Below are 12,954 nucleotides of genomic sequence, written 5' to 3'. Positions count from 1 at the left end.
GTTGCAAAGATATGGCTCCAATTCAGAAACCATGCTAGTTTCACAGGACATCACAAATATCTAGTTGTTTAAACTATTAATATATGTACATATGGAAACTGGTTATTTGGTTAATCAGGGAGTATATTCATACATGAAACTAAGGTTTTCTTCCTGTAAAACTTCAGCCAGTATGATGAAGTTTCCATACTGGCAGTCTGTTATGAAAGAATATGAAAGGGAAATTGTTTCACTGGCTTAGGTCCTACATATGGACAATTTCTTTGTAATTCTCCTTGAGGAACCACACAAGACTAGACTATTTATTTCATCATAGATGAACCTGAGAGAAGTCCAGTCCAAAAAGGCGTAGTCCTCTAACATCTTTTCTCTCACAAGTTGGATGAGAGCACTGAAGCTTTCATGAGTCCTGAGAAGCATAGCTGGGAGTAAAATAAAGTGCAATATGATGGAGTTCTTTTTTGTGTATGGGAAAGTTTGCAAAACAGAGAACATAGCCCTAAAGATATCTTTAAAAAATGAATGGAATTTATACATGCTTTACACTATTTTGTACTAAGAAATCATACCGGGGGAAAAAAAAAAAAAAAAAAAAGAAAACAATGTCTGTAAGTATTTTTAATTGAAGATATGTTTTAGATTTGTTTAATTTGAATTACACTAAAATCAGTTGGCTAGATTTTGAAAGTTAATCACTATGAAACTTGGAAGCAGAAAATACAGTAAGACTTCATGATTGCTATTCTGAAAATCTATTTAAAGTTACATGTATATGAATATATTTTATATCATCTCAGAAACGTCCTGTAAATGCTCAAAAAGGTGAGGCTACTGTAATTTTAGGAACTTCACATCAGAAGTGTCCTTCAGTATTAATTAACACAACTTGTCAAAATTATATGAATAAACACTTCATAAACACTTTGCACTTGGTGACAGTGGCAAAAAAAAAAAAAAAAAAAGTTCCCCTCTATCCTTGCTTATTGGACATGCCAAAATATTAGCATGACACTTGAACAGTCCTGCAATCTACTCGGTCAAATTGTTGATATATATAAAAAAATAATCTGAGAGGGCTTTAAAGAAAGCAAATGGAATGACTGGTGTTCCCATGTGTTTATTTGATTTACGTTTAATAACTCAGCACATAAATAATTCAGACCCAGCTGCTCAGATTTAATATCCAACAACAGTAGCAACTCTATGTTGTTTTTTTCACTTACGCAAATGTTGCTGAACATAGATTCTGAGTTTACATTCCTCCTTCACTCTGTGAGCTCTGTGAGCAATGCTTTAAATTATAGTTACAAGTTAGTGTACCCAATGCTGTTTACTCTGCACAGTAATTATATTTCAAATCATGATTTAAACTGTAATTTAAAATGTAATTATATTTCAAAGAACAACTTTATTCAAATATGAAAAAATTTCTATGTTTAAGCTTGTTTTAATTTTATCTTTTAAAAGTAAAAATAGTATTTTTAGATTTTATTTTACCACTTCTATAAAATAACCTTTACCCTTCCTCATGACTTCCTCCATTCCCCAATATATATACGTATAATTTTTGAGTAGCTTCCAGCACAACATAACTGCTTTCACAGACTGTGCTTTCCACCTCTGAGGTGCTTGTCCAAAACATTTTATTTGTTTAGTTATTTATTATCATCATCAATCAGGAAAGCAGGGAAGGAGAGAACATTGCTTTCTTGTTTGTTTGCTTTAATTTGGATGATTCAGGGTAGTTTGTTTTTTGTTTGTTTGTTTGTTTTGTTTTTAATTATTACTCATTCTTTTTCTTTCTGATCCCATGTGAGTGCTGGGACTTCTGTTTAGATATGTTGTAACTATATATGCAGTGTGACATAACAGGATTCCAAGTTACGTGTTAATCAATTGCACCTTAATTGTAATTAAAATGTGCCATAATTGCTCTACCTATACTATCGGTAAAGGTAGTTGAACTGAAATAAAAATGCTCATTTTAAATAGAAAAATTGCATATGGCTAACTAGGACAAACATGGAACTGGTGAATTCTAGTTTGTTGACAGAACAGATGTATATTTGAACTAGAAGGTAAATTATTATTTCAGTTTATGAACAGTATCCACAATCAAAGTACCTGGAATTATGTGTATTTTTCTTGATATGTCATGACATATCTATTAAAAAGAGAGGCAATATATGATATGATGGGAATCAGTCCCATGTGATGTACAAAATAAGCTTGCATGAGGTTTTCTAACATCCCCAAACATTGCAGAAGCTGTCCATTTCCTAAAAACCTTTCTTGCCTCCTGAAGACATTACCATACCTTACACTAATACAATCAGTTGTATTTGTAGGATTAAGCAAAAACAGGTGGGAAGACCTTCTAGTCACAGAGCAGTGGCTCCTCACATTCATCCAGCTTTAGGATAAAACTCCTATATTCCACATTATTCTTGAAGAGATCAGGCTGGGAGAATCCAAAGCAGAGTCAGGCAATGAACTAAAAATGATGTGGACATTCAAAAAGTTCAATACTCAAATGAGAGTTCTGGTATTCTTTTCTTAAGCAGTAAAGGTAAAGACAGTGATTTGTTAAACATTAAGGATATGTCCTTTGATTCCAAGGCAAAGGTACCAGAGAAGACTGGGATGAAAACTTATGTTGCTGCGATGTGATCTGTCTGGAGTGATGCACTGTCCCAAGTGGCCAAGGAAAAAGTGGGTTTCTCTGAATGTGTAGTGACACTCCCTAGAAAATGAGTCATTTTTAACTTTCTCTCACTTTTAGTTTAAATGAAATAAATCCATCTTCTGGTTTCACTTGAATTTTTTAGAGACTTAAACAAAGGCAAAATGTTCTGTTTTCTCTTTTATTTTGAATGTACATTCATACAGTCTTCATTGTTTTACTTAAACTAAAACTAATTACATACCTTTCCCATATATAAAAGAAACATATGCATTTTATTATATTTTCATATGGATGAGGCATTCTTTTTGACAATATATTTAGGGGTGAAAAAAGAGAGCAATGGATGCTGCTTAGAGCCCCAGCCATCTTTATGAATTGCTATTTATTCATTTCCTTTCCTTCTTGTCTCCAGGGAACCTTGAAGGTGGCCAGGGTCATCTCAGCAGACTGAAAATTGATTGAAGCCTCAGAGGAGGTAATAATACTTTCTCATTCTTCCCTCATTTAATCTTGACAAACTAGCTGTAACTCACTGTGGATTAGCAATGCACAATCTGGCATGGTAGGACAAACAAGGTTTAAAGTGTGTCTTTAAACTTCATTAAGGGTTTTCCATTCCCATATGATTGGAAAGATTTTTGTTTGGATCTGAACTGCAGTAAAAGCTGGGTCATTGGGTTAATGGACAATTAATCTATAAATCCATTAAGTTATGATAACGATGTGGAATATATTTTTAAATCTGAACGGATTTAATGTATTCTGTTTTCCCTTCTTGTCACTTGTTAAGGTAGAACATACTTTGTTCATTCCAGTTTAGGAGACATTTTAACTTCCTAAACAACCAGCAATACTTTCACTTGCCCTTGATACGAGTTTTCTTCTTAGCTGACTATGTAAATCCTTCAGCTGAATGGTGTGTATTTGTGAGCATATGAAGTAAGCCTCCCTCTGAAAGCGAGTGACTGATTTTTATGAGTGTTGAATGGGTAACCAAAACAGTGTTTCCCTTCCACTCCACACAACTGAACAGGTTTTGCACTCAAGATATTTTAATCATATCACTGTCATACTCTTCCCTTTATCTAGAATAAGTATCAGCCAAAAATTACTTGAAAATGAGCCTGCATTTTGCTCAAATAAGTTAATGAAACTTTGTGAACTTTCAAGACTGGGCTGAATTTCAAGATTGGAACAATGCTCAACGCCAGGTGAGTTTTATTGTAAATATTTCCCACATGGTTCCAGCAACAATCTGATCCTGTTTAACTGGTTTAACTAAATGCTTGTGTAACATCAAGGCCTGGATGACAGATTCTTTTATTTGGAAAAAAAGAAGTAAAAAAGAGTGATAATATGCTACTGTTGAAACTGTGTGCTAAAATTACAAATGTGCAGACTGAGATAGTGTTACATATAAATATTGCTGTTTGTGTGCAAATTTCTTCATCTGTTCTTATTTATATACATATATCCATAGCAAGCAATGGCCTTAAAATTTTGTGGACTCATCTAACTTAGTAGCATGCTAACTAAAATACTGATTTGTCTGAATTGTTCTCTGTATGTGTACAGATTTATAAGGTCTAAGACAAAATGTACACTTCTAGTCACACCTTATTGACCAAATATTTCTAATCTTGGTGGATATGAACCCTTTTTTAAAGGCTTTGAACCTTAAACAGGTGTCATTACAAAAAAAAAAAAAAAAAAAGAATAAGTGAGGAGATTCAGGGAGGGAGCTAGAGGTTCAACAGACAAACTAGCACCTCACAACTGAAAACAAATTGCATACTTCTGCTGAAAAGACAAGGGCGTAGAAATCTGTGCCCATCCATAAATCCTTTTTTGTCTCCAACCCCTCAGCCTCCAAAAGAGTCCAAAACATTTTCTTTTAGAAGCAGATGGAGCTAACATAGAGATGCCTTTACAGTGGAAAGCAATTGCTTCAAGATGGACCACAGCAGTTGATAAAAATAAATAATGAATAAATAATAGTATGCCCTATGTTTTTGACTAGCCTAAGACATGGGGATTTATGTAAAGATCACCCACCAGTTTTCTGACAAGTATTTGAAATCTGTTCCAAATAGACAACACATAGTAAATACACAGCACCAATTCTCTCATTTAAGATATGTGATTATGTAGGCAAAAAAAAAAAAAAAAAACACAACAGAGCACTATATCTGCTTTTAGCAAATGTAACTAAGGTAAGTTCACTTATGCTAAGGCAAAGCTGATATGACTAGATGAAGAAATAGGTAGCAGAGCATGACAAACATCCACCTGGAGCTCTTATTGGGTGGTGGTTTTGTAGTATTCTAAGGGTTAATGTTTTTTAAGCTTCTTTTAATTGGAACTAAAGATTGTGTAAAAGTTTTCTTTTTATAGCATTAGTCTGCAGATTAATGTTTCCTGTGTTTTAATGACATGTTCCCCAGCAGCAGCAGAGTAGTATAAAAATGTTTAATTAAAGTCAGTCATAGCCTGCTGGCAAGCAATGACCTTACCTTCAACTCAATGTACTGGATAAAGAACTTGCAGTCTTTTTCATTCTTTAACATGAGTTTGAAACTTAAAAACATAAAAGGCACAAAGTGTTTTTTTTTTTTTGTTTTGTTTTGTGTTTTTTTTCTTTTTTGCATACCTTGCTGCATGTTGGCCAGAATTATGATACAGTAATATCCGTTTTCTTAAAGTTTCTTAAAGCTATTTTCTTTATTTCCTTGCTGAAGCTTACCAAGGGGCATGTGTTTTTGTGTGTGTGATGTGGGGAGACAGAGACACAAAGAGGACTGAAAATTCAGCAGATTTTCTGTTTCAGCTGCAGCTCCTGTGTGAGTATATCTAAACCAGAGCATTAGCTAGCTTAGGCAGATATTAATGTAACCATTGCACTTAAGGCTTTGCTTACCACTAACTATCCCCTAAGGTGATTATTAGTGTAAGGATGCATTCTATGAATTATACAGAGTGCATGATGCTGTGTTTAAGTATATCACCTAGATGTATATCCATTTTAATTAATCTCTATTATGCAAGCAAATGTTTTGTTTGTGTGTTTTTTTGTTTTTTTTTTTTTTTTTTTTGTTTTGTTTTTTTTTTTTTTTTTTGTTTTGTTTTTTTGGTTGTTGTTGTTTCCCTTACCTTGTACTCTCCTGATTCCTTTGAAAGCTTCCACGCATGCTGCAACATGAAGGGAAGAAAATCTGTCTACTATTATATGCTGGTACAATTAAATGCACAAGCTGGCTAGCATTTCCATGGACTGGCTGCAAGTCAGGAAGGTACCCATAAAAATAAATAAAAAAAATAAAAATCTGTGTATGCATGCATTAGTGTATGTGTGTGTATGTACATAGATATAGATATATATATATATAATACAATATAACTGGGACATGCAATTATTTTTCTCCTGGTTTTAAAATGGATTCCACTCTGTTATCATTGCCAAAATAAAATAAAATAAACCAAGTGTTTCTTTCAATACATCTTGCAGTCTTTATCAGCTCAATAAACATACACTGGAAAACCAAAGAGAAACAATTCGTGTTCTTTAGCAGAGGGAGCGAAACAAAACCAGACATTCTGAGAGTTTATGAGAACATGTAAAAAGATCATTTCCTGAAAAAGTTCCTAGCTATAATGGGAAGATCAAAATGACCTGACTGGGAGATGGTGTTAGTCACAAAATATGATATACACGTTGCATTTTGGAACTATCGTCTACTTAACACTTACTGTTGTTGGACTGAGAAAAAACAACACCTGTTGCTACCTGATTGAATGTAGCAAGAATAATGAAAAGTGTGGAAGAGGTGGGGTGAGGAAGAAAGTAGATGCTAGAAGGAGCCAGCATTGTGCTGAGAGGACACATTGCGGTGTGAGTGAAATTCCCTTCCAGTAACCTCAGAATCGACTTAGCTCTGCTACCTACAAACTTCTGGCTCATTGACAGAAAACTAAGCCATGCAATATTCTGGTTACATGAAGAATAAAACCAGCTCAGCCCCTGTTGGTACATACGTTTTTCTCTATTGCCCTGTTGCATCAGATGCTTTTATTTGCCAGTTACTAAACTGGGAAACAAAGTTTGGTACAGCTCCCAGGTTATTTGCCAGGCCTGTCAGGACTATCTTGCAGATGCTCAAGATGCAGTTATATATTTCAGAGCGTATATCATTAACCCAGATATAATATAATCTCCTCTGCTCACATGGAAATAGTAAAAGAATAATAGCGAGTATGACAAGTTGAAAATTATACATGAAAGCTCTCTCTCTCTTTTTTTTTTTTCTTTTTCTTTTTTTTAATGTAAATCTGTGCATTTCATGTTTGACTTGGAAATTCAGTTATCTATGAAAAGTAGCACAAAAGTATCCCAAATGAAAAGCTTTACAGTAAATGCATGGAAATGATAACTAGTGAAAGTTGCATTGGATGTTTCTTGCACTCACCTTCCCCTGCAGGCCAGGGCCCAGCTAACTCCTGTGAAGCACCAGGTGGTTCAACAATGAAAAGGATTGTAAGGTATCATGAGAGAGATTGCTTGGTCAAGGACCCTAGTCTAGAGATAAGAATATGGACATAAGAACTAAAACTGCGATAGTATTTTATCAATTCAAAAACATTTTCAATAGATTTCATACTTCAAGTTTGGAGTAAACTCAAAAGTTTGGTTAACAAATGTGGATGGAAAGAGTTTTATTAAAATCTTGTGATAAATAAATAACTCCTGATGTAGTAGTAATCAACAAAGCAGAACTTAAAATCTAAGTAACATTTTTAACTGGAAATGCTGTTATTCCTGCTCTGGCACATATGAATGTGATGGATTCATACTGTGAGAAAGAGAGAAACTAGAGGGAATACAAGAGCTGCCATACAAAATCAAACCTTAAATCTATCACCTGCAGCTGCTGGGGTATTTGGTGGTAGTCCACAAAGAAGTGCGTACTACTAAATAGGAATAGGGTCATGAACCATATCATGTGTGATGTTGATAAAAGCCAAACATTTTTAACAATAATTGTAAGTCTGTATTTCTGATGTTCATGTATATTGCATGACTTTTTTTTTTTTTTTTTTCTCTGCAGCTTCCTGTGCTAATAATGTTACAATTTCATATTGATGGTAGATTTTTTTTTTGGCTTTGTATTCCCTAATTTTTGTTTGTAGTTATTGTCTCAAATTTATCATACTTGTACTGTTTTTGTTTGACATCATCAATCACTTTTTTTTTGTATGAGTTTCTCAGAGATCCTGTCTAGCTTGGATGCCATTTCCTAAACCTTTCTCTGCATCTATTTGTAAGCAGGGTGATAAAATCTTCTCTTCTTTATGAAGAAAAGAGTGGATATGTGAGTGAAAGAGAGGGTGAGAAGAGACTGCAGCCCAACCAAATGCACTGTATTTTCTTGGGATGTAAAGGGCAATTTATAAGACTGCAAGCACTAAAGGACTGACCAGCAAAGGCTATTCTAGTCTTCCTCAGCCAATCTTGGCAAAGCCATTCTTATCCCATTTTATTCTGCCTTTGAATTGGGTTTGGCTTCCTGTTTTTATGTGGGAGACAGAAATGCACTAAATTACAGGAGCTAAGTCCTTGAAAAATAAGTTGTCTGAGATGCATACATACAAGCTACTTTTTTTTTTTTTTTCTTGTAATTTTGGGAGGATAATAGAAGTGCTAGTATTTCATCTTTCTGTAATCTCAGCCTTACATTTAAGGAAAACATGATTTTAGGGAGCAGAGCACAGATTACCAAGATTGCTTTTAATTTAAAAAACATCTTGAGAAATTTTCTTGGAGATCTATTGCTCACTCAAAGTACAGTGCTAAATAGCAGAGTATATTTCCTTTTCTTTACTTCTGTTCAGTGCTGTACATTTTCACTTTCATGCATTGTTTCCATGAATTCAACTGGGATGCTCATTAATCTGGTATTCCTATTATCAGCATACTTTGAAAGAGACCATATTTCCACCAGAAATCCTGACATATATGTAAATCTTCTCCCAGTTAGAAAAAGAAAAGATAAAACACCACACTTTGGTGTCTATAGGTCAACCACATGTTATATAAAATAAAGTTCTGTGTAGTTGAGATAAATGAAAAATAATTTCATTAATCCATTTAAAAGAAAGTGGATTTTTTTAATCAACAATCCTTTCAAATCAGATCTATGACTTAATTCCTTCCCTGAATATATGGCACTAAGTAAGGCAGTTTATCCCTGTGCTAATTAAGGAGTGGCTGCATACTACTTCAGAGATGATTCATCTTCATCACTGAGATGTCCACCTTTGCTTGCAATATACTCCCCTCTGGGAAGAGGATAGAAAAAGCCACTTATTACTAGATTTTCTGCTCTTACATTATTGCTAAGTTTCTTCATTGTGGAAGGTACAGAATAAGAGTTAGATGTATAGGACTCTGGAGAGATATAATACGTGTGCTTTAATTTCCATGTATCCACCTCCCCCCACCCCAAGGCCATACTGCTTCTTATCTGCCTGCACTGCTGGGCACCATTGCAGAGCATCCATGTATTTACTCCTGGCTTTGAGGTGCTGCCTGACTCCTGGTGGTAGTTTTGTGCATGCTGCTACTGGATGAGCTCCAGTTAACTGCCAGAGGTGTCTCCCGTCACCAAAGGTAGGTTTTAATGTGCCTTCTGTGAGTGATTTGCAAAAGCTGGTTTTAATGTTTAAAAATGTTTTTAAACATAGTATTTTTTTATTATTATTATTTTTTTAAGCTGGATAACTTGTAGCTAGGCAGCAACAGCCTGTGCAATATTGTTTATATCTCAAACAGAAATTGTATGAAATTTTATGTGGCAAGCTGAAGGCTGTCTTAACAAAGTCAAGAAATTTTGCTCTAAGCGGAGAATAAAGTATTTAGCAACAATGATGTGGGAGATCATCCTGTTTGTGTAATTTACGGGATCATTTCTGAGCCACTGAGAGGTTGCCTGATGTCAATTGAAGGACTATGAGCTCACGTAGACTCTCCTCTTCATTTGCAGAAAACACCATCAAAATCTGAAACTATCCCAGAGAAGATGTCCTAGTCCTCAGGAAAATATTGAAACAACTTTACAGGTATTTAGCAGAACCTGGCTCACTTATCCTACTGCAGTGTAGGCTGTGAGAGGTATAATTGCTAAAGGGTGGTGAGACAAGGCCTTGTTGTCGAGAGTGCTATGTGGCCTACCATCCTGTCCTCCCACTTGTCTGCCCAGCAAGTGAGCAGACAGCAATTCCCCTCTGTCCTCCTTTCAGCTTTTTTTAATTTGTGGATTTAATGTCTTAGAAATTGTGTGATAGTATAGGACTGAATTCAGGGCAGAATCTTCATGCCTGTGGATAAGAGATTGTTTGCTTTGAGCCTGACTGAAAATATTTCAGGGTATTTCTGATAGAGTAAGGGTGCCTTGGGCTCAGAAGGATGTTGCTGAGACATCACAACATTGTTGGTGTTGGATAGTTTTGGTATTGTTTGTAAGAGTGTGTATTAAATGACACTACATACTGTGTGTTTGCTACCCTGTGGACAATGCCTAAAGAAGATTACTGTAACCAGTGTGCTTGCACCTTTGTCTATCTACATGATGAAGAAAAAAATTGAAGGGAGGTCATAGCTTCCTCCATGCTCTGTCCCTTAATCCTGAGGAGAGTTTGCCAACTTCAGATGTATTTGTCTGTAGAAGAACATTTGGGAGCTTTAAGCATGAGTGATAAGGGGCTTGTAGAAACCTTTGCAAGACAAAACACAGACAGAGCTTTCATTATTGAGGTACTGTAGAAAGAATAATGTTGTGAGACTTTGAAATTTAGCCATTATTTTCTGCAAATATTGAACTCCTTGATGTTTTCAGTTTTATTTTTATAAATATATCATGATACTAAATATTTTTATAATGGTTTTCCAAATAATTATGCATCTCATTATCTTTATTATTATTTATTTTTTTGTAGTACAGGTCCAAGATTAATTCAACTTTATTTTTTAATCTGCTTACTTTTTGTCTCTGTTCGGAGTATAGCACGCTTACTATTAATGTTTGATACCTTCACACTGTAAATGTCTGTGTGATTACAGCTTTGGTACACATATTATACAGATAGATACTTATATGAACACATAAAAAGGAATTAGTTTTAAAATGTTTTCCAGGTGATATGCACTTCCAGGCATGAAATACCAAAAGAAAATTTTACTATCTTCATACAAGAAACATATTAAAATACTGTAATTTACTATCAACAAATCATGTGTTCAATATAGATGCTTTTACCAGAGGAATATTTTTCTAAAATGAAAATATTTGAGATGGGTTTGTTTCTCTTTGGAGGAACTTCTCGGTTTCCATTAAGTGATTGGAAATGAGAACTATTATTTTTACTGCTTTCATTTTGTTTCCCTGAGTCAGGAACCTTAGCTGCAGTGAAGTGAGCGTTGAAATTGCAAGTGGTATTTACGGTCAGAGTTTCCCTCATTAGAGCCCTCCAACCCAAAGAGGCAGTCAGTCTGGTTGGCTGACATACTGAAAACTGAGTATCATCAAAACTATTCAAATTTTATTTCAATCAGCCAAGTGGATGTGTATTACCACTTCCTCCACACCCCAAATTTTCCTCTCTTTTTCTAGGACATCAGAAACCAATCTGTCAGCAGCCTAGCCCAGCCATATCTGAACATGAAAACTATTCAAATTAATAACAAAACACACCTCAGCTGAGATTTTCTCCCTAGTACAGCATTTTCTATCAGTGTTTCTCTTTAGCAGCTCATTTGACACTGGATGCCTGACCTCTGCTACCATAATAGCTGTTAATGGAAACTTCACCTCATGCAAAGATAAGATGGATTTTTGGCAGCTGTGAGAGATTATGAAGAGTAAGAACAATCTTAGCTGGAATCAGAAGAAAAGAAAGCATCTGTACCTTGAGAAACACTCAGCTGGTTTTCATTACACACCAAGCCTATATTTATTACAAAGACTAGCCAAGAGACAGAAATTGATAGGTCTTTGCACTAGGAGGCTAGTGTCAGCTTGATAAATTCTTCCTTTCTTCTTGGTTGTATGAGTACAAGTGACCAGAGCTGTTTAAAACTACTAGGGGTCTGTCCTGCAGACATCTTCTTAGAGCATTCTTCATCATATTTTTCTTTCAGCATCACTCCCTTTTCTTTAGCTCTCCTTCCCTTCTAAAATGGAAAGCAAAGGAGGTGAGGCAAAAAAAAAGAAGGGTAAAAAGTTACCTGTTTCTTTTTTACAGCAACTTCAATTGATTAGACAACAAATAAATTGTTTCTATAAAGTTTTTATCTGTAGAAATCTTTTTCCTAAGAATGTATAAAAGTTGAGAAACATCTCTTAGACCACAGAGAAGAAAAACTAAAAATCAGAGTTTGAAAACTCAGTCATTATATGTGGGGAAAAAAAAAAAAGGAAAACTTTATAGAAAAGAGTCTTCGGTAAAACAAAAAAAAAAAAAACAAAAAAAAAAAAAAAAAAAAGGAAAATTATTTGTCAATGAGAATGAGAAAAAAAAAAAGTTACTTTATTTTTTTTGTCTTCTGTCCAAGCCTGGAAAGCACCAGCGATCTAGCTGAACTGTCACTAAAGATTACAAGACAACAGCTACCAACCACAAAATGTTTGGATGTGTTACTAAAGGCACTGTAAAGGGAGCCAAATGAATCAAGTAAACATAATGCTGTAGCAGAAAACTTCTATTTAGTTATAACTGAGTAAACATGGAAATATACTGCTGTAAACAAACGTGGAGTTTGGCCATGAGTCCTTCACATCTGAATTGAAAATTAAATTACACAAGTCAGAGAGGAGGGCCCTTTGGAATCACTTATTTTTGAAATTAACTTGTAAATTAAAAGGGGGGGAAGACAGGAGCTTTGTCTTTGTAGACCTTCCTAAAAGGATGGGAGTTGAGAATATTTTAGAAGCTTCAACTGTACTTGTTTGGTCTGTTGCAGCCGCTGCTGGAGAGGCTTGCTCCCTTGAGATCTTGGGAGACACTGTAGCAGTCCTTTCTGCACTCTTCAGTAGGGGAAAAAAAAAAAAAGGAAAAAACACAAACACACAAAAAAACAAACAAACTGCAAAAATTTAAAAATAAAAAAAACACGGTGTGCTATTTGCCTGCCACAGCTGCAGTCCTCTGTATTTTTTTGACTGACTGCCGAGGTTTTTGAATTGAGTGATCTAGTATGGTGGAATTTAAATTGTTTA

The 12,954-nt window shown here is 34.9% G+C and overlaps 1 long non-coding RNA gene across 2 annotated transcripts in view; it reads left to right on the top strand.

The window, feature by feature from the left end:
• The window catches only part of LOC137855236 (uncharacterized), a 48,156-nt gene extending 41,999 nt beyond the window's left edge, over positions 1–6,157 (top strand). For both annotated transcript variants that reach the window (XR_011095622.1, XR_011095621.1), the window contains exons 7-11: positions 2,620–2,712; positions 3,099–3,161; positions 3,776–3,897; positions 5,425–5,526; positions 5,864–6,157. This is a non-coding gene — a long non-coding RNA (uncharacterized lncRNA). The remainder of the gene's footprint in view (positions 1–2,619; positions 2,713–3,098; positions 3,162–3,775; positions 3,898–5,424; positions 5,527–5,863) is intronic.
• The last annotated feature ends 6,797 nt before the right edge of the window (positions 6,158–12,954 follow it).

The sequence above is a fragment of the Anas acuta genome, chromosome 4, assembly GCF_963932015.1.
Source record: "Anas acuta chromosome 4, bAnaAcu1.1, whole genome shotgun sequence".
Taxonomy (NCBI): Eukaryota; Metazoa; Chordata; class Aves; order Anseriformes; family Anatidae; genus Anas; species Anas acuta.
The sequence above is the reverse complement of the archived record's forward strand: the minus strand, read 5'-3'. Positions and strand labels throughout refer to the sequence as shown.